This window comes from Lynx canadensis, chromosome F2 (assembly GCF_007474595.2).
Source record: "Lynx canadensis isolate LIC74 chromosome F2, mLynCan4.pri.v2, whole genome shotgun sequence".
Classification (NCBI taxonomy): Eukaryota; Metazoa; Chordata; class Mammalia; order Carnivora; family Felidae; genus Lynx; species Lynx canadensis.
The window spans coordinates 36,281,866-36,304,288 of record NC_044320.2 but is presented as its reverse complement, the minus strand read 5'-3'; the positions used below and the strand labels follow the sequence as shown (position 1 = coordinate 36,304,288).

The 22,423-nt window shown below is 49.6% G+C and overlaps 1 long non-coding RNA gene across 1 annotated transcript in view; it reads right to left on the bottom strand.

The window, feature by feature from the left end:
* Positions 1-22,423, bottom strand: part of LOC116737882 — a 79,439-nt gene that overhangs the window by 17,179 nt on the left and 39,837 nt on the right. The window lies entirely within an intron of this gene.

Sequence of the window (22,423 nt, the reverse complement as noted above, 5' to 3'; positions counted from 1 at the left end):
TGTCAGTCTCCGCAGGGCAGGCATGTGACTCATTTGCATATGTCACTTCCTTCAGCACACCCCAGCCCGCAGGCCCCTGACTCCAAATCCCGCGGACAAACAAAGCTGTCCCAAACGACCTCTTCCTATCAGATTCAGGCTTTATTATGCTAGAGGGTCTGGCCGCAGATCCCTTCACTGCTCTGGACCAACTCAGAGCCCCTCTGGCGGAATGGAGCTCTCTAAAGGGAAGGGCACTTCAGAGGGGGGTTCAGGCACGGCCCCACAAGGATCAGGGAGTGGAGCAGAATGGCCTGAGCGCTGCTGACATTCTGCCACCAGCGGTGGGCTTCCAAAGCTCTGGGAGAATGGGCCCGTTCCGCCTTCTCGGCACGCTGCTCCCCAGCCAGCCACGGGGGCCGAACCCTGGGTGGTAGCTACCCGAGTCTTTGCTTCTCTCGGTCTCTGCTTCCATGCGTCCTTGATTCGCGCTGGCCTCCTGTGCTACCCATACTTGGGGATCGATTATTTAGCAAGAGACCGTAAGGAAACCTTCACCTGCATGCACAGCCGTGCCCAAGGGACTGCGCCGATGCTTGAGTGGTTAGTAGCCTAGTTAGGACTGGATTCAGGTGGCCTTCCTTCCTCCCTCCCTCCCTTCCTTCTTTCCTTCCTTCCTTCCTTCTTCCCTCCCTCCCTTCCTACCTTCCTTCTTCTCTCCCTCTTCCTTCCTTCCTTCCTTCCTTCCTTCCTTCCTTCCTTCCTTCCTTCTTCCCTCCCTCCCTTCCTACCTTCCTTCTTCTCTCCCTCTTCCTTCCTTCCTCCCTTCCTCCCTTCCTTCCTTCCTTCCTTCCTTCCTTCCTTCTTCCCTCCCTCCCTTCCTACCTTCCTTCTTCTCTCCCTCTTCCTTCCTTCCTCCCTCCCTCCCTTCCTTCCTTCCTTCCTTCCTTCCTTCCTTCCTTCCTTCTTCCCTCCCTCCCTTCCTCCCTTCCTTCCTCCCCCCCCTTCCTCCCTTCCTTCCTTCCTTCCTTCCTTCCTTCCTTCCCTCCCTCCCTCCCTCCCTCCCTCATTTCCTTCCCTCCCTTCCTCATTTCCTTCCTTCCTTCCTTCCTTCTTCCTCCCCCCCTTCCTACCTTCCTTCTTCTCTCCCTCTTCCTTCCTTCCTTCCTTCCTTCCTTCCTTCCTTCCCTCCCTCCCTCCCTCCTTCCTTCCTTCCTTCTTCCCTCCCTCCCTTCCTACCTTCCTTCTTCTCTCCCTCTTCCTTCCTTCCTTCCTTCCTTCCTTCCTTCCTTCCTTCCTTCCTTCCCTCCCTCCCTCCCTCCCTCCCTCCTTCCTTCCTTCCTTCCTTCCTTCCTTCCTTCCTTCCTTCCCATTTGGACACTGGGCAGGCTGCTCCTGGTAGAAGGGATCTGGCCCGGGTGCTCCAGGGTGCTCTCTTAGCCTGCCTGGCCTCCTTCCCCAAGGGCCAAAGGCATCCGTATTTCAACAGGTCTATAACCTACTGGCCGAGCCAGCAGCTAGCGGAAACTAGCAATAACAAAAATGTGTCCTTCCCTGCAGGCTGGCTCGTCCCTGCACCAGGATGCCAGGCGTGGTGGACAGGACACAGGCTGGAGGTCAGCCCCCACCGCTGCCCCTTATGGCAGGTTCTCTGTACTGGCCACTAGCTTCGCGGCTCTGGAGGAGGCCCTCCCCACGAACAGTTTATCGGTGCGCTACGATACGCCAATCGGCAAATTCTGCTTCAGAGATTCTCGATCCCCCTCCCATCCCCATTATGTAATTCAGAATAAAATTTAAAATAAAAACAATACTGGCTCATAAAACACAAGCTTACAACAATACTGACTCACAAACTTACCCAAGTGTTGAAATTATAACGAACTTACTCGGGATATTTAGATTGCAACATTCTTGTTCGCTGAAGAATCTTGTTCGCTGAGGGTCTCAAAGCTCATGTTTAGGGGGCCCACTGGGCAGTCCGGCCCTGGGCCTGGGGCCTGGGGCCCCCTCCTGGGTCCCTCTCGGGCCCTGCCCCATCCCTCCTTGATCCTATCATCCTGCGTAAAAGCACAGCTCAGACCTTGGCTGTCGGCGCTCACGCCTGACTTCTACTCCCCGCCCCCCACCCCGTGCTGGCTTCCTGAGAGCCCTATCCCAGCAGTGATCGTTTTGACTATGCTCTTGTATTTAGACCCCTAACCTTTCCCAACTGTGTCTGAGTCCCAATTCCAGGCTTGTCACGTGGGCTTCCTCATGTTATTACCACTGGACCCACGATAATCCATCACGTTTTGGGGATCGGGACAGTGGGGCAATTCAGGAAATCTGACTTCCTTCCTGCCCTTTGGTGGTTTTAAACTAAGTCCATAAATAATTTGATACTCCCCCCACCCCCACTTCTGGAGGTGGAGCTTAGTTCTCTCCCCTAGAGTGTGGGCTGAGCTTCTTTGGATCAGGATGTAGTCTTCCTTGCTCTTTCTCTGGGATCGCTTACTCTGGGGGAAGCCGGCCGCCATGCTGTGAGGATGCTCAAGCACCCCGTGGGGAGGATCACGTGGTAAGGAACTAAGGCCTGGCAACAAGGAGCATCTGAGTGAGCTGTGGTGGCGGTGGACCCTCCCACCCCAGTCAAACCTCCAAGTGACTGCAGCCCTGATCATGTCCTGACTGCATCCTTCTGAGAGACCCCGAGCCAAAACCACCTGGCCAAGCCATTCCCAAATTCCTAGCCCACACCAACTTTGTGACATGATAAGTGTTGATTATCTGAAGCCATTTAGTTTCGAGGCGATTTGTTGCCTAGCAATAATAACTCATATATATCCCAAAGGTGGGACTGGAGAGAGGGACGGCGGAGTCGCACAAAAACGGTTTTCGGGGCCAGGAGCTCCCGTGTCACTCATTACCCCTTTCCCCCGAAGGCATCATATCCCCAGTAGATATGGTTTCCTTGCTTCTCTGTCTCCCAGACAGACTGTGGGCCCCTGAGAGCAGGGGCTCGGCTGACCCATCCTAAATGTAGCCAAGTTCTAAGGATACAAGCTTAAAGGGGCCAGTCACAAAAAAATTCTTTATTTTTCTACAACTCACCCAAATATTTATTTTTGGCATCTGTTCCGAGGGTAGCATACACAGCCGCTTCTGGGGACCCTCTTCCTCTCAGATCTTGTTTGTCTCAGCTCCTTCCACGCCCCTGTTGAGTTGTGGGAAGTACTGTGTTGTCTCTGTATGCTGCAGGATGTGGGAAATTCTGCCAGCTGTTCGCGGGTCCTCCAAGGACCCTGGGGACTATAAGGTTTGCCACTTCTGGGCTTCTTCCCTGGAAAGGAGGCTCAGATACCCCTTGCTCCACGTCTCTTCCTACAACCACTGCCTGGTAACACAGGATTTACCCCACTCACGAACTCTCTTGCTTTCATTTTCACTGTTATTTATTTGCCTCTAGCTTCCACATCTCTTGTTTAGAACCGGAGACATTTAGGGCCGCGTGTGTGTGTGTGTGTGTGTGTGTGTGTGTGTGGCTGAAATATCTCCAGTTTTTTTATAAAGCGTTTTAACCTACAGAAAGATCAGAAAATAATATGAGACCTCTGTACCCACTACCAAGATCAAACCGACCTTAGCATTTTGTCATATTTGCTTCCGATCCTCCTCTTTTTTAAAAACAAAATAAATCAATCGCTATAGATAGAGCCCAATACCTCCGCTATCCCCAGCTTCTGCAAGTGATGACAATGCCAGAGCTAGTGCTCCTCAGTCCCTCAGAGATTTCTGTTTTGTTATAACTTGTTTGTGCACTTAAAACGTATATTCTAGGGGCGCCTGGGTGGCTCCGTTGGCTGAGCGTCCGACTCTTGATTTCAGCTCAGGTTATCATCTCACCGTCAGTCGCGGGATCAAATCCCAGGTGGGCTCCGTGCTGAGGGTGGAGTCTGCTTAGGATTCTCTCCCTCCCCCTCCCCCCCCCCCCCCCCGCGCGCCCCTCTCCCCCACTCGGGCACTCTCTCTCTCTCCCTCTCTAAAAATAAAAATGTAGGGGCGCCTGGGTGGCGCAGTCGGTTAAGCGTCCGACTTCAGCCAGGTCACGATCTCGCGGTCCGTGAGTTCGAGCCCCGCGTCAGGCTCTGGGCTGATGGCTCGGAGCCTGGAGCCTGTTTCCGATTCTGTGTCTCCCTCTCTCTCTGCCCCTCCCCCGTTCATGCTCTGTCTCTCTCTGTCCCAAAAATAAATAAAAACGTTGGAAAAAAAAAAATAAAAATGTAAAAAGTATATTCTAGTGTTACATGCATTTACAGATTTTTACATAAAGAGTGTCATATTGTACGCATTTGTTTTCTTTTTTCCACTGCATATTAATACTTTCTTTATTCTTAAGGTAGCAATTTACATAAAGCAAAATGCCTTCTTTTTAGGGTCCACTTCTGTGTGTTTTGACAAAGCATGTGACCATGTAAGGACCCCCACAACCGAGATGTAGAAATGACCCGTCACCCCGAAAAGTCCCTGCTAGGACCTTGGTTGTTGACATCCCAGGCTCTGGCAGACGGAAAGCCTGGCCTTGGTTTTCAATCTCAGTGGTGTTGTCTGTCTTTCTGTCAGTCCACACCCAAAGCAATGCATGCCCGAGGACTGAGGGGGAGATGGCTGGGGAAGGTTAGAAGATTCAGAAGCAGGAATCTGTGCTAATACCCCCACAGCTAAGTCCTACTGCCTGGCCAAAGATAGAGCCACAGGAAACGTCGGTGACTCAGTGAATAAACAAACGAATGAATGAAGCCATGTAAGAGGAGGCTGGTGGGAGTTATTTTCTTCTCCAGCCTTCCTGGGTATCAGGAATCACCAGAAACTTCACGCCTGGGCAGCGGATCGTCTGTGTCCTTCTCCTGGGCTGCAGCCCCGGTTTTTGGCTCCCAGCCGCCGGGGGAGGTGGGGATTGACTTCGGAGACCATGTATCCGCTCTACATTCCTATCTCCAACATGCTCAGTGCAGTCTTGTAGGCTCTTCCTGGGACAGGAAAGGGTCTCCTGGGCCCACCCCTGCTCTTGTCTGTCAGGATGCCCCCAGTGAACCAGTAGCTCAGGGCTTTTCTCCCCAAGAGAAAAAAAAAAATGAATCCACTTGGGCTCCTAATTATAAAGTGTCAGCAAAGGATCCCTTTAGACTCTGTTACTATAAAAGTTAACCTTCTCGGGAAAGGAGATCAATACTCCTCTCTTCACTTTCTCTGCAGCCCAAGAATCTGTATCAGCAACTATGGCTCTCGGCAGGGTACATGCTTTCAGAAGAAAAAAAGTCCTGTGATTGATTAGTTCTAATGTCTCTTGTGAGAAAGGGACAGAAAGAAGGAGAGAGAAATTTAGCTATGCTATATTTATCAACTCTGACCTATACCCTTGATGCTGGTCTATTGCTTCTCTAAGATGTTAGAGACACAGGAGCTTCTGCGGCAAAAAGCCTCTCGTCCTTTTACGAAGACCAAGTTGCCTGATGCTGCCCCACAGCTAGCTGACCTAGAAGGTTCTGTCCGGATGCAGCCACGGTAGCGGCATTCTTTTTGTAGCTAGGCTGAGAAGATAAGACAACAGCACAGCAATCAGCTTCCTATTACCCCAGACTCTCTGTGCTGGAGGTAAGTCAATACAGATTTCTGGACTGGCCTTCATTTCTCATTGAAGGTCCCGAAAGCAAGTCCAAGGGGGCTTTCCTTATTTAGCACCCTGGTGGAGGCGTGTGCTTGTCAGAGCAAGAAGGAGCCACACAGGTCCCCCCGTGTCGTTGCTTCCTCTGATGAAAGAAAACAGGCAGCCAGGCCTTGGGAATTCTAAGTTGCAAGGGGAAAAAGAGAAGTTGCCACTCATATCCACTTTCCTGTTACATGCACTGGCCCTACGGGCTTGTTGACTTCTTGCTTCCGCTAACTGGTCACAATAAAGGATGAAGACTGACTCTCTGGGCTTTAAATAAGAATTAGCTAACATACTCAGCACAGCTCTTTTCTCTGCCGCATAGGAAATTCGCAGGTCTATACTAGTGCCCAGTGGAAGTGAAGACTCTGAATGAAGAGTTTTCCCTTCCCCCCCACCCCCGCCCACCCCAAGGGCTCCTGAGGACCCATGGGGGAGGGGCAAATTTGGGGACCAGCAACCAAGAGAAAGCCCTGAGAGCCAAGCACCCATGGTCTGTAGTCCTCACTGCCGGTCAACGTAGCCTCGCCGTGTCCAGACTACGTAAATACTCAGTCAGACTGCTGGGAAGATCTGAGACCCTTAAAGGAGTTGGAGGAGGGTGGGGGAGGCGATCCGTGCAGAAGATGGCGTCAGGAAATGCTAAGAGCGAATACAAAAGTCAGCCACGAACGAGGCAGAATGGGTTCTACCAAGCACAGCTTCTGTTCTTGGCTTAGAATTTGCATAGACATTACTTCTTGAGGCGTTAAGTTGTGCGGGAATTTGACTGTCTGGGTCAGAATGATCAGAAGGAGGAAAGCAGCCGTCTCTCAGTTTGATTCTCTAAAGTCTCCTCCTTTACCTGGAAGTCAAGTATGTCACTTTGAGGCTCCTTCTAAGCCCCAGGAGAGCTCACTGCCCTATCCCGGGACAGATGCTCTCAGGGGCCTCCCATGGGGATGCCATTCTCTGAGGGGTCCCAATGGACGTAGGAGTCGTTTTTGCTAGGAAGCCTTCATGACACCCCCAAACCTGGGCCAAGCCGCCTCTCTGCACTGCCTCAAACCCCAGAGGTCACTTCCATCAAAGCACATATGACATTGGCTTCCGTATGTGTCCATTTCTCCTGGTAGTCTACAGTGACTGGGACAGGCTGGTGTTGTAATCACCATTACAATTCATAGCAAAGTGCCTAGGACATGGTAGGTGTCAAAAAAACCCATGTATTGAGTGAACATAAGAAAAAGAGTGTTTGGGGGAGCCTCAGAGTGGGATATGCTGAACTGCTGCTCCTAGGGCAGGTCCCTACCAGAAGGTACCTCTGAGTTCTTTATTTTTTTAAGTTTATTTGTTTATTTTGAGAGAGAGAAAAAGAGCACACATGCAGGGGAGGGGCAGAGAGAAGGAGAGACAGAATCCCAAGCAGGCTCCACGCCATCAACACAGAGACCGATGTGGGGCTTGAACTCACGAACCGTGAGCTCATGACCTGTGCCAATATCAAGAGTCGGACGCTTAGCGGACTGTGCCACACCCATCCCTGGGCCTCACACTGCTCTGCCTCTCTCAGGGTCTCCGACTGACTGCCACTTCCTGACTTACCACTGCTTCGTGGTCTATTGCCCAGCCTGGTTCTCCCCTCAATTCACTAAGATTTGGGGAAAGAGTCTCACGGTTTCAAGTCGTCACTCCTTTTTGTCCCCACTTGCTCTTTATTTTTTTTTTATTTTATTTTTTATTTTTTTTAAAGTTTCTTTTTTTTTTTTTAATTTTTTTTTCAACCTTTATTTATTTTTGGGACAGAGAGAGACAGAGCATGAACGGGGGAGGGACAGAGAGAGAGGGAGACACAGAATCGGAAACATGCTCCAGGCTCTGAGCCATCAGCCCAGAGCCCGACGCGGGGCTCAAACTCACGGACCGCGAGATCATGACCTGGCTGAAGTCGGACGCTTAACCGACTGCGCCACCCAGGCGCCCCCCCACTTGCTCTTTAAAAAAAAAAAAAGTTTATTTATTTATATTGAGAGACAGAGAGAGAGAGAAGGAGGGACAGAGAGAAAGAGGCAGAGAAAGAGGGAGAGAGAGGAAATCCCAAGTGGGCTCCACACTGTCAGCACAGAGCTCAACCCAGGGATCGATCCCATGAAACGTAAGACCATGACCTGAGCTGAAATTAAGAGTCAGAAGCTCAACCAACTGGGCCACCCAGGAGCCTCCCCCTCCACCTGCTCTTTCCAATGAGAAGTGCCATAGGCCTTGAGAAGTTTAGCGGGAAGTTACCAGGAGGACAAAGGGGAAATTTCATCCCAGGAAGAGGAAAAAACTAATACAAAGAAGAAAGAAAATCAAGTGAGAGAGGGACAACTAGAAACCTGGGGTGACCTGAGGTGATGCGTAAGGTGGGCTGGGGGAGAGCATGAGGAGTGGGGATGGAAGGCCTTGCCTTGTCAAGAATTTTATGGGAACTCATGCAAACATCTTTGAGCAAGAGAGTTCTTGATTAGTTGTGTTTATATTCACTGTTCCTCATGTTACCAAGGGCTAGTGTCCTTGATAAATAAAGAGCTTGAAATTGATAAAGAAAGTCGATTTTAAAAATCAATAAACTGACTTTTAAATATAGCCAATAACTCCAGAGAAGAAGGTGCAAGAGATATGATTAGCTGGTTCACAGAAAAGGAAATACAAATGGCTCTTTAACATACAAAAGATGTTCAATCTCACTCATCATAAGAGAAATGCAAATTAATTCTCTACACAGATCCCATTTTTACCTATTATGTGGGCAAAAATCCCAGAATTTGATAACACAGTCTGGTCGCAATACCAACCACTGCTGGTGGAAGGTAAATTAGCACAACTCCGTGGAAGGCAATTTGACAATATCTACCCAGCTTGTAACCGCTTATACCTTGAGCTCCACTTCTGGGATTTGACTATAGAGATATACTTGTACACATGTGACATAATGCATATTCAGGGTTATTAATTAGAACACTGTTGTAATGGTGACATATAGGGAGCCGCTAAGTGCCCATCAATCGGGTACCATTGGGTAGATGGTGATGACAGATTCCGTACAATAGAATATCATGCAACTGAGAAAAAGAATGAGATGTGCTCGTGACAGGGAAGGGATCCAAGATATCCAAGATAGCTACAAGACAGTTAAGAAAAAGGTAGGCCTGCATAAATAGTTGGTGCATTTTGTGTATAACAGGGGGGAGGAGAAATGAGAATATCTATTTGTGTTCTCTTGTAAAAACATAAAGGAATTAGGTGAGGTGCAAAATGATTGCCCAAGTAGAGGTGAGAGAGGTTTGGAAACCAGGCAGATGGGGGTAGGTGTGAAAAGGAGACTTTTCACTGTGAACCTTTTTATATTTTTTGAAGTTTGAATCCTGCGAATGTGTACCCTATTCAAAATATTACAAAAAGATAGTTTCCTGTTTCCATAGTCTTTCTTTCAGAAGACTTCTGTAGCCTGGTCTGATGACTCGCACCATCTCCAGTGAACCCTCAATGTTAAGAAACATTCCCCCCAAGCAAATTCATACATGTCTTTAGAGGACAGGGGTACCGCGTCACCCAGCTGTAAGTTATTAGAACTCCCTCGAGGTTGAAAATACCCCGCCCCCCCATCCTTCTGGGGGCTTGGATTTGGGTTTCTGCATCTCCCCATGTGCTTCCTTCCCACTCAAATGGTCATTTTCAGATAGTATCTCTACTTAACAAAGCCAGTGTCTGCCCTTTGTTTTCTGATGTTTTTCTTCCTTGGGCATTCCCTCCCAAAGATGACCTTGCTGAGAAGTTCTTGAGAACTGGTCACTCTTGGTGCTTGGTGATTGCTTGTCCAGACTCTGTACTTGATGCATATCACATGCGGCTGCCCAATTTGAACACCTTGTAAAAACATTTAAAAATCACTCAGTGAAAATCCTTCAAACAAGGAACAGCTGGGCTGGAGAAAGAGCCAGCTGGTTGCTCACCACTTTCTCAGAAGTGTGGTGGGAAGCACAGTGTTCAAGAATTCCAGGAGGCGAAGGGCAAAATTAACCTACACAAGCCCTTTGGTTGGGATGTGATTGCCTGAGAAAATGGCCCTCTTTTGGACCAGCTGTATTCGCAAAATTGCCCTCTTTACAGGGCAGAATCAGAAGGCTCTGGGGGTTGGGTCTGAGCTTCCCTTTTCTTGGCTTAATTGCTCTGTGACACCTTCACTCAGGTCTAAGCTAACTCACCGCACCCATATCTGCTGCAGATGCTGATGAAGTATTTATAAGCTCAGGTCCAACCAGGTTGACTCACTCTTCTGCTTTTCTTCCCTAAAGCTGGCTCTTTGTAAGAATTCTGCTCACTCCTGCGTAGTTTCATTCCCTGGATGGAAAAGTCTGTGGCTTGGTTACACATATGGATTCCCAATCAGTTACAAACTCCTGGGGTGCAGGGACCACCTGTTTTTCATCTTTGTTCCCCCCCACAGGTGCTTACCTATGGCTGACCCTCCATCTGTTTGCTTAGTAAACAAATAAGTGCATGGCTAAGTGGATTCCTAATACTTGTTATGTATTTAGATCAGCTCTGTCCAATAGAAATTCTGTGATGATGGAATACATAACGGAGCTGTTCATTATTGCACTCACAAGTAGCTGCGGAGCACTTGAAACGTGGCTGGTGTAACTGGGAGACTGAATTCTAAATTTTAATTCATTTTATTTAACTTGTCGCGTGTAGCCAGTGGCCACCATATTGAATGTGCAGATTTAGATTATTGGCTGCGTAATTTGATCACCTACGCTAATAGACTGTGTAGCCTTCTCAAGTTAACTCTTTTTGCTTAACATGGTCTAGAAATTTTCAACAACAGTTTGGAAGCAGTGAAAAAGCATATTCGCACATACCGTGGCACTTGCCATCATCACCGTGGGCAAAGAGAGGCCAGAAGGAGAGAAGGTGAATAGAAATGAGTTCTGCCTGCCTTTTTATGAGTAAGTCTTGGGTCCCTCAGGAGTGTAGACGGTCAGCCTCTTGGTTTATGACTCACCTCTTGGTTTATGACTCTACAACTGCTCCAAGCCCTGCCGGCAGGCTGGGCACAGAGTCTGGGCTGAATTCGAGGGACGAGCGTCATGTGGTGAGTCATTCACAGCATTTCTCAGAGCAGGTGTTCTTTGGGAGCCTCCTCCAAGGGCCCCACCCGACCTGCCTTTCCCTGCAGGGGCAACTGTAGCCCGAGGACAGGCATGGAGTTCATTCCTGTTCAGGAATGTCTGGGGTGGTGTGGAGTTACCAGGGACTCGTGCCCAGAGACCCCACAGGGTTTGGATGCTGGAGTGGGTTTCGAGCTCCGACTGCCCTGGCAGAGGCCGAAGTCCCCTATGTGGGTACAGCAGCAACTTCAGCAACTTTCATGCCAAACCGGGACCTTTTCTTCAGTACTTGGTCCCTCTGGTTCCACCCCTCGTTGCCCAGGACAGAAAGCAGAGTGTGGTTTCACCAGTGGGCTGGAAAGCCTGGGGCTCCACAGTCACAGCAGGAGCCTGGCTCCAGAGTGGGCACTCCTGTGCGTCTGTGTGTCTGTGTGTGTGAGTGTCTGTGTGTGTGTATGTGTGTGTGTGTATGTGTGTGTGTCTGTGTGTGTGAGTGTATGTGTGTGTGTCTGTGTGTGTGTATATGTGTGTGTGTCTGTGTGTGTGAGTGTATGTGTGTGTGTATGTGTGTGTGTCTGTGTGTGTGAGTGTATGTGTGTGTGTGTATGTGTGTGTGTCTGTGTGTGTGAGTGTATGTGTGTGTGTGTATGTGTGTGTGTCTGTGTGTGTGAGTGTATGTGTGTGTCTGTGTGTGTGAGTGTATGTGTGTGTGTGTCTGTGTGTGTGAGTGTATGTGTGTGTGTATGTGTGTGTGTATATATGTGTGTGTGTCTGTGTGTGTGAGTGTATGTGTGTGTGTATATGTGTGTATATGCGTGTGTGTGTGTGTGTGTATGTGTGTGTATGATCCCCTAGGTGCCACTATCTTTTAATGCATGCAACAGGACAGAATCTCCACATCCAAGGTGAGCAGTGCCTGTTTCTCCTGTTGAATGGAGAAAGTTCCCTTTGCCTTCTGGACTAGGAAATGTCGACAGAGCAAGTCATGAAAGTGCCCGTGAGGGAGGCCAGGTCACCAAGCCAGAACTCCCAGAGCTGCCAGCATCTTCTACTTTCCAGCCTCAGGGATACAGGCTCCTCACGGAGCCGTCTAGCCCTCCCCAGTCCCACGCTACACTGTCCCTTCTTGGGCTGCCTGCCGTCTCTCATTTGAAAGACAAAACGACTGCAGCGCTGGGTCCCTGACACAGCAGAACCCCCACGGTGCCTGAGGCCAAGGCAGTGTCTGGGTACAGTGTTCGATGGGTGGCGAGGCATCTTCCGGATCCCAGAGTTGTTTCAACCTATCTGACGCACCCTGCGGGCCCAGCGGGCAGGGCGGGGGAAGCCCATACGGTACGTGACACACGGGAGAAGCGCCGGTTACCGTTTGCACGAACCACGCCTCATTCAGGGCTCAGGTGAGTGTCGAGGTGACACGTTAATGCGCCTCGCCCTCCCTTCGCTCTGCTTCCCCTCCCAGCCTCGTCTTTAAACTCTTCACGGGCTAGGGGCAAGCCTAGGTGTGGAGAACAATTGGCGTCCAGAGACCCGATCATTGCAAGAATCACGTGCTGATAGCATGGTAATGTACTGTCGGCTTGTCAGGCCTTTGCTTCTTGAAATTCCATCCAGCTGCACCTACTTTTCATCACTGCCCTACTTTCTTAGAGTTACTCATCCCTGCAGATGGTGTGGTTCTTTCTGGGCCAAGTGTGACTGAAAAGGCTGCTGGGAGTGGATCACCCTGGTCATTCTGGAAAATTCTAGGTTTCCTGGGAAAGTATTCTGTCCCAGCCTATTTGTGGCGCCGTGCATTTCTTGGGTTGCTGAAGATTAATACCCACAGAAATGAGTCCCTAAATAAAGAACACTTCTTTGAGGGCAAGTCTATCTCTGTGCAGCACAGTCACAGAATTTTAGATTTTAAGAACTAGAAGGGAACCTAGAGATCACAGCTTCATTTTTAGGGTAAGAAAACAATACCACAGAGGTCGAGCAATTTGGCCAAATTGTTTAGAGACAGAACTACTAGAACTCTGAACAGACAACTGATCAAGATGATGCATAAATCAGCAAGTTGGGGGTGACTTCAATTTTTTTTAACATTTATTTATTTTTGAAAGAGAGAGAGAGAGAGAGAGTGTGAGTGGGGGGTGGGCAGAGAGAGAGGGAGACACAGAATCCGAAGCAGGCTCCAGGCTCTGAGCTTGAGCACAGAGCCCGACAGGGGGCTCGAACTCACGAACTGTGAAATCATGACTTGAGCTGCAGTTGGACGCCTAACCGACTAAGCCACCCAGGCGCCCCAGGTTGGGGTTGACTTCAGATAAAAACAGGGGACTTATTGAGGACTCCTTATTTAGAGGAAAGGATAGGGCTTCAAAATTATTTTGAAAGCCTCTGTTTTTTCCAGCATCAGATACTCTAAATGTTATCATATATTAAGGAAGATGATAAACACATTCTCTCCTTGACCATAAAGTGTTTTTGCTTTTTCTCTCCCTCTAAATTGCATCAGCTGGATTTGTATAACTTAGGATTCACCTGATTGACTCTGGTCACAGGGGAAGACCCAAGGGAAAGCTACAACTGGGGACAAAACTTGCTCTTCCCTCTCTCCCTGATAATTGCCCGTCAGCTATCAGATGTGGACTGGTATGGTATTGGGACGAGAATGGGGGGAGCTGATACCTTCTTATGAATTAAGCAAGCTTTGGTCAAATGAACCCCTTTGACGTAGGTGAGGGACGTTCAAAGCCTTACTGCCGTGGGGATAGGATACACGCAAGATGGGTGAAGTCTCTGCTTTTTCTGTGAGCCACATGGGTCTCCCTTCATCTCATCCTGGAAATGCAGGGGCCAGAGTTTCTCCAAGTAGGATCTGGTAAAAGGATGAGTTCACGCTTTCCACAAGGTTCTTTATAGGTTTTTCACTTGTCCTTCTAGAGGCCATTCCAGTTCTGTTTATGAAAGAGTCGCTAGTTAAGAATCTGGCTGTCATCCATCCTCTATGTTGGGCCAGTGTTGTGGTGGAGATCCTGTTTTCCTGGAGATGTCAGGCTTATAAACTAGTGCCGGGGCTGATGGTTCCTGTCTGTTATTGTCCATGTACCCCAGTGCTGTATCTATACTCTCCTCTATTATTCCCCCAACAAGATGTTATGTTCCTTGAGCCCAAATAACAGAGCTTATATTTTCTTTAATTCCCTAGCTAGTCCATAGCCTGAACACATCATACATACTAATAAGCAGTTGACTTGATTTGAGTTTTTAAAGGCTTAAATTAGGCAGGAACATACATTTATAGCAAAATATGTATGTATTGTATATAGAGTAAAAATTCAAAGTAAAAATAATGGTGTTACTTATTCAAGTTGGCAATGAGAAACAGAATTTTTTTTTTTTATAAAAAACTATCTTGGTAAAAGACTTCCAAAGTCCAAAGGTTCTCAACAATGCCCCTTAAGAAACGTGATGGAGATGTTGCAGAGGGTGAGAAGTCAGCTTGGAAGGTGTCAACTTTGCATTCACATATGTGACGAAATCAGACGACACCTCTGAAAACTCAGAACCAAAGGAAAGGTTGAGAAATGTAACAGATATTGACTACGTCCCCCCAGAGTAGATGGTTTATCACCCTAGCATGTGTCGTGAGGACAGACTGGGCCCAAGTGTCAGGTGGTTGGACAGATGAGGGGAAAGCACATTTTGGGGACAGATGAGGGAGGAAAGATGAGGGAGGAAAGCCCTCCCAGAGCTGGAGAGCCATGGCTCAGATGTGACCAAGAGCCACCATGTGGCATCATTTCAAGGGGTTTTCATGTACCTGAGGTCTGACACCCGGGGAAGCTCATTCCTCTAGAGGTGCCCTGCAGCCTGAGTGTACCTGCAAATTACAGAAAGCATCAGGCTCCTATTCTTTGAGCTGAGTCAAAAGGCAGGGTGGTGCTCGGCCATTTAATGTTAGATTTTAACATGGGGGGCTTATACAGTCCCTGCCACATTGATGTCATCCACACGATCCGCAGCAGCTAGGGCAGAAGGCAGGAGATGGGACTCAGACCCTTGTAGCACTTTACTGGGAGATAATAAGCAAGAACAGCTAGCATTTTAAAGTCCAAATTGCTTAGCCCTGGAAGGTTCTGTGAGGGGAGGAGGCTGAAAAAGTTTGAAAGGAAGGATTGTTCTGCTGTCTTGGGTGCTGGTAGAGGATTAAATATCAGCACTAACACGTGCATTTAAATCGTTCCACTGGGTTGGAGAAGTTTTAGCCCAAGGTCACTTATTTCCAGTTCTGAATACAATTATCTAAGTTGTTGCCTTAAAATTTTCAAATGCATTTTTGAGCTGGATCTCGGCCAAGCTGTCAGGCAGGCATTTAGAGGAATGTTGTTAGCTTTGGAAATTGTTCCTTCTGCAAGGACCCTCATGACCCGGAGGAATTAACCCGTCTCCCCCAGTTTCCTCTTTGGAACTGGAGACCTCTCTGCCCCCTCTGACTTGTTTTATCCTGGTTTCTAGTCAAAGCCCACAGAAGTCTCCCACTTTTGCTTTTCTGGAGGGCTCTCTCCCAAGTCTGGGAAAAACAACAAACAAAACTCAACCAGACACACACACACACACACACACACACACACACACACACACACACACAAGGTAGAGTATCTATTTTGGGATGTATCTTTGAGGATAGTCTGTTCCCTAAAACTGTGTCATTGACTTCTGTTTTCAATGACCAGAGCCGAAACTGACCCAAGAAGGTCTGATCTTAGAAATAAGGGCTGTGACTACCTCAGCCCAAGAGTGATGAAGACAAACCAGGGGAAGCTGTGCTCATGCCCATGACACTCTGGGTTCCCCACTCATCTCACAGGAAGAAACTTCTCTCCTCCTTTCTCTGTGGAAGACTCCACAAGCAAGCTGGGGGTGATCATGCTTGAGCTCCCCTAAAACTCTTCCCTTTCCCGGGTGAGGCAGGCCTGGATGCAGGGATTACGTCATTGCCAAGTCCTGCAGCACACTCTATGGGAGCCTCAAGCTGAGCTGAACTGTGTAAGATCAAAAGCAGAAGAAGCTTTGCACTTGCCCCTGATGGCAGGCTGGGGAAGGCCCAACCAGGTACCTAGGACTCTTTGGGGACATCTCTTTTTTTTTTTCTTTAATACTTTTTAATGTGTATTTATTTTTAAGAGAGAAACAGAGACAGAGCGCAAGTGGGGGAGGAGCAGAGAGAGGAGACACAGAATCCGAAGCGGGCTCCAGGCTCCGAGCTATCGGCACAGAGCCCGACGCGGGGCTGGAACCCACGGGCCGCGAGATCATGACCTGAGCCGAAGTCGAACGCTCAACCGACTGAGCCGCCCAGGAGCCCCCCACTGGGGACATTTCCTACCAGACTCAGACATCAGGTGGGCACTAGGCATCTGGTGGGACATCAAAGGGACATTGAGAATGTCCCTGTGGGGCCCCGGGAAGACATGAATTTCCAAGATGCGTGTGTTTAATATTTAACAACAGGTGGGAGGAAGCCCCGGTTTTGTATCATTTGCCAATTTCTGTGGTGTAAATACCCCCAAGCTGACAACACGACGGTAACTGGCTTGCAGAATTACAGAATACGGATGATGGTCTCTTGCGAATAAAAGCCAGCTCTGGCTCCCCGTTGGCACTAGCCCACATGCTGTTGCTGAAACTGACCTGAGGACCCAGTGCAATGGCCTCGGAGCCAGACATCCACGGAGGGTCTCCCGGCCCTAGCACCGGGGAGATATGTGGCCCCGGCATGTGACCTAACCTTTCTGAGCTTTAGCATACTTGTCCAGAAAACCAGGGTGAACGGTAGCTGGAGCAGCCTCTGTGGCCAGATCGATGGAAGACCACGACTGGCAGCCCTCGCCCCACCTCGTGGTCTAAATCAGCATCGCCCGGGGCGCCTGGGTGGCGCAGTCGGTTGAGCGTCCGACTTCAGCCAGGTCACGATCTCGCGGTCCGTGGGTTCGAGCCCCGCATCGGGCTCTGGGCTGATGGCTCAGAGCCTGGAGCCTGTTTCCGATTCTGTGTCTCCCTCTCTCTCTGCCCCTCCCCCGTTCATGCTCTGTCTCTCTCTGTCCCAAAAATAAATAAACGTTGGAAAAAAAAAAAAATTTAAATCAGCATCGCCCAGAAGAAGAGGAAGCCATTTTGAGCGGGCACAACCCCCGGGGGCCATCTCAGGGGTCATGTGCTGATCTGGAGGGGGTGTTGTGAGGCTGGAATAAGCCAATGGATGGGAAGGGCTGCCCTGTAGCAGGACTTTGGTCCCCAGTAGCTATGAGTCCCCGACGTGTCCCACGCCTGCTTATTCCTCCTGCTTTCTCCTGCTAAAGTCCCCGTGAAACCGGACACCCTCGGGCCTCTGGCTGGGGTCAGGCTCACCCACCCACCTGTTAGAAACAGCTCTGGGCTCTGCCTCCAGTCCCCACGTGACTAACCAGACTGGTCCACGCAGAGTCGGGAGGCCTGAAGAGTCGGCCTTAGTGCCTACCCACCACATTTTTCGGTGTCTTTTTCTTCAGTCTCTTTGGCCACCGATTTATATCCTGGGTCCTGTTCTCAAAGGGCTTTGCTCTCCGGCATGACAAGCCACAGCCCCTCAAGGGGAATTACAGCTGTGTCTCCTAGAAGGGGGAGGTGAGGCGCACTTGGCCAGTGCCCCACAACGCCTCCTGGCCATTCGCAATCCCCACACGCCACTCCAGCTTCTACCCGCCAGCACCGGTATCTTCTTGCTGCCTAGGGACGTCCGCTCGCCCTGGAGCGCCACCTGCTAACAGCTGGAAGGTTGAGAGCAGCCCCAAGGCAGCATCCTGCAACCAGTGACTGATGAGCACCGGGGAAGGACTCCCTGGTCTCCACCCCTTTGAGGCGAGCTACCTCTCAACACTGCATTTGACACCAGCCCCAGAGTTTCCCTGACGGGATTAAGTGACCCCACACTGGTAGCTGGCTAGATCGCAGATCCTTTATGAGCTGCCTTCTTTGTCTTGTCTCTTTCCCGTTTCCGGTTTTTTTTTTTTTTTTTTTCTTTTTGGCACCTCCCAAATACACTGCGATTGAGTTCTTGTCTCGGTGTCTTGCCTGTGTCCGCTTTAGGGGGAACCCAAACGATCAGAGTGGATGTATGAAGAGCCAAAAGAAGGATTCTTGGAGAGTGGGAGTCCAAACTCTGCTTTCTTAACCGGAAATGGCACGGTCTGGCGCATACACGGGAATGGATGGGAGCGATGGGACAGAACACTTGAAGTGGAAATTATCCAGCAAAATCAGAGAGGTTTAGCTACCATCCTGACAACACTTAATGGGAGGACAGACGCTGCTCCGGGCATCTTAGGCCAAAGGAAGCGTGTGGCTTCCTGTCATTAAGCCAAGGTCATACAGAGGAGGACAAGCCTGTAAGACTTGGGCTTACTTAGGCCCCTACATATTGTTGGGGCTCATTCTGGCAGGACATCTGGAGCACATTCTAACTCTTCTCTCTGGTCTCACCAGATTTTTTTTTTCTTTAATGTTTATTTATCTTTGAGAGAGAGAGAGAGAGAGGGAGAGAAAGCAGGGGAGGGGCAGAGAGAGGGAGACAGAATTCGAAGCAGGCTCCAGGCTCTGAGCTGTCAGCACAGAGCCCGAGGCGGGGCTCCCCCCAACGAACTGTTGAGATCATGACCTGAGCTGAAGTCAGATGCTTAACCGAACAAGCCACCTAGGCGCCCCCACCTTTTCTTTTTTAAGTAGGCTTCGTGCCCAGCACAGGGCTTCAACTCACCACCCCGAGATCAAGGCCTGAGCTGAGATCAAGGGTCAGAGCTTAACCAACTGAGCCACCCAGAGTGCCCCCAGATTCTTGAATAAAAACCCCTCTGTACATGGGAGCCATTCTCATGGAGGCCAGACTCCCATTGCTTAGGATAGGTCGCTATTTCTTGGCTCAGTAGAAGGGAAAGCAGAAGATGGGAACTCTACTACATGCGCCCTTTTTAAACTCCTGTGAATGAGAGTCTGTGCTGGGAGCCAGGAGGGATTCAGGAAGAGTGCGACCTGCCCTCACGGAGCCCCCAGTCTGAGTAGAGAGACAGGCAGGGCACCCACTCACCCACTAACTGCAGACAGGGCCACATGAAGCTTCTCCTAGAGTATCTGGTCTACCAAAGTGCCGATAGAGGGCAGAGAGCAATGACCAATTTCAATTCATAGGGTTGAAAAAGACATCCTGTATTGGGTGAACGGAAGTAAACCTGCCAGCAGAAGGTCAGAAGCATAGGAGGAGCTCCCTAACCTTGATTCACATCTAGGATCTTTTCCACATTGAGAATTCTGTAAGCACTAGTGCACAGAGACTGTCTTGTAGACCTCTGATGAGTTACAACTACAGTTATCTGCAAAATGAAAGGCAAAAAGCCGAGGGTCTATTTGTAGCTCAATCACCAAACACTGGGAGGATCCGGATCTGCCTGGTATTATCCGGATTGGCCGTCCTTGCTGCCAGAGAAGGGCGTACAGTTGCCTCCCGTCCATCTCACTTGGCTGTGATGGCCACGGCATCCCAATCCCAGATACCAGACGACGAGAGACCTGCAGTAAGGGAGGTTACCTCTCCAGGAAGGAGCCAGAACACAAGTGGCGGCTTTAGTACCAGCCTCTACGGCCTTTGCTGCCATGCGCTCTATTCCGGTGACCTCCGGAAGGGACCACATTGGAGGATGGGTTCCTGTAGGGAGACATCTTGGCAAAGGAAGACGTCTCTCCCATTTACAGGGAAGAGATCGCTCTGTGGTGCCCGGAGAGGGGGAATCCTAGGGTATGCGACGGGGTGGGAAGGAAAACGGGCTGGGAAAATGTCGGATTATCGGAGGCCAAGTTCAGGACGACCACGTGAAGCCGTGCGAGCCTGGGTGAGCCGTCTTCACTTGGAGATTCAGGGGAGTGCTTGCGGCCTGCACCCTGGGAATTCTCCCCAACCCTCCCACACAGCGGCAGGAAAGATGCATTGCGTGTTTGCTGCCTGGCTGCTGCCAGGGGAGGAGGCTCCCGCTCTAGCTGAGCAGCCCTGCAAGAACATGGAGCCGTGGATGGGTGTGTGGGAGTCGGGGGAAGGGGGGGAGGACCTTCGGCCCTCCCAATAGGCAGAGGGGCGGGCAGCTGTTTAAGGAGGAGAGACAGAGGGGGAGGGTGACAGAGCTGAAGCAAAGGTCACTGTTAGCTGCTTTATCTAGCTAGCTTGCTCTGAGGAGGCCGGGAGGCCACGATCTGTAAGTTCTGGTGTGTGTGTGTGTGTGTGTGTGTGTGTGTGTGTGTGCGCGCGCGCGCACGCACATGGCATTGTGTGTGTGTGAGAGAGAGAGAGAGACAGAGAGAGAGAAATAGAGAAAGAGGGAGGGAGAGAAGTCACGAGAAAGTAACTTAGGGAAACCGGCGATAGTTGTCTTGAGCAACTTTTCACTAATCCAAAGTACTTTCATTCATTCCACAAATGTGAAAGGTGATTTACTTATGAATTAGATTCTTGGGGTTTCCTGTTGGTTTGTTTGGAAGATGTGAGGGAGTGGAAACATTTGCTGGGACAATCATTTCTCCTCTGTTCCTCGCCAGGGAGAAAACAAACCCTTAGAGAAGAACGTTCTTTTCTCCTCGCTTTCTACTCAGCCCGTGACTTCTCACCACTGCAATTGTCTTCTCTCCTGACCTTGTTCTCCTCCTTGCTGCCAGTTTACTCTGCGGAATCACTGACTCAGTCAGTCAGCCTGTCCATCGGTCAGTCCACACACATATATACCAGGTGCTAGTGTCTGTGGGTGGATGTCATTAAATAAGCAGATTCTAGTTTTCACTTGGTCTAAGGAAGAGTTTTCCAACAGTCAATTCACTACTAAAAGGAGCTCGCCCTCCATGAGGGAAAATGCGTGGCTGCTTGAACCAGCAACAGCCAGCTAGGATGCTTCTGGAGGATTCTTGCATCATGCGTGGCTTGGCTAAGGTAATACCCGAGGTTCCACCCAATGCTGAGAGTCCATGATCCGCTTGTGATAATTTTTAATGGAACTGAATAGACACCGAGGAAAGACTGTGGTCCCTAACTTGGATATCCCCCCTCAACTCCAAAGCGATCAAGCACAACAAAGTAAATGTTCACACTGATCTCTGCTCTCTCTCCAGCATTGGATGACTTAACCATCTGTCTAGACTGAGCCGAAGGGGTGAGGAAAAGCGCAACGTGAATTCTCTAGAGTGGAGACGCCGTGGAGAGGAGACAGGGCCTGTGATGATGCTTCCTCTGATATGCCCAGGCCGTGGCTCGATTCACCCCCCAAAAAAGGCACGCGTCCTCCTCAACCAGAACGAAAGGTAACGATCGAAAATGAAGGACCGGGTGAAAAGACAGAAAACCGAAAACAAGCAGTTTTCTAACCAGAGATCTGGCAGCTTCTCCAAATCACAGTGGGCAGAGTGAAGCGGGGTTTCACTTCAGGTCAGCTCGATTCGCTCTCACAGGCACGTTTTGCGCATTCCCACTACGTGAGTCTGTACTTTGGGGACGGGGAGACTGAGCTCCACGACTCTTCCCCGAGGAAATGAACCTTCTTGCCTGCCCGTCCTGAATCCCCAGGCCTGTGCAGGGGGGCTTTCTTTCCGGAGCCTTCGATGCCTTCCCTGGGCCCGGTTACCATTCTCATCACAAAAGGATGCCGGCCATAGATCTCCATGATGAACATGGGGAATATAATAAGCTGTGATTTTAATAATCCTTCCAAAGATGAAGAAATTCTTGGTGGAACCCACCCTTCTCTTGACTCTGTTCACGAATTAAGTATAAATCTGTATCTTTCCCTTCTCCTCCGTCAGAGTGCTGTTCTATAAAACTGCCATTAATCAGGGAGAATTGACAATGGAAACGTCTGTCAGAAAGACCCTTCTTACAATTGAGACCTAGCCTGTTGTAGGAGGTGAGGTAATTTCTTCTCAAGCTTCTGGTATCCAGGGAGAAAAAGGAACAACAAAACAGGGTCTGTTAATAAAGGTGTGAGAGTCTCTGGGTATTTTCTGTTAGTCAAGAGACCTCAAGGAAGGTTAATTCTGGGCTGAAAGCAAACCTTTGTCGAGGATTTCATTTTAGAAGGTTCAAAAGACACCAGGGAGAGAGGGAGAACAAGAGGCAGGAAGAGGCATGCACAGAAAGAGGGAGAGAGATGAAGGGAGGGAGAAGCAGGAGAGCCTGGCCTTGCTGAGATGTCACAGGAGAGAGTCACAGATACAGGCTCCAGCAGTTTGATCACTGGAAAAATGTCTGTTAAGAGTTGATGCAATGGAAGAGAGAAATTTCTGGATTTATTATTTTTTTTAAAGGTGTGCCTTTGCTCCTGCTGCTCTGTTCACCTGGAATGCCCTATTCCTGTCCAGGTTTTAGCCTCTCTGTTCTAAAAGGGGCTCAGTTCAAATGCCTCCTCCTCCATGAAGACTTCCAGGGTATCTCTAGTTACATATACAGTTGCTTCGTTTTCTGTAGGTCCCTAGCAGTTTTTTTCCATTAATTGTTTTTTTTTTTTAAATTTTTTTTTGCAACGTTTTTATTTATTTTTGGGACAGAGAGAGACAGAGCATGAACGGGGGA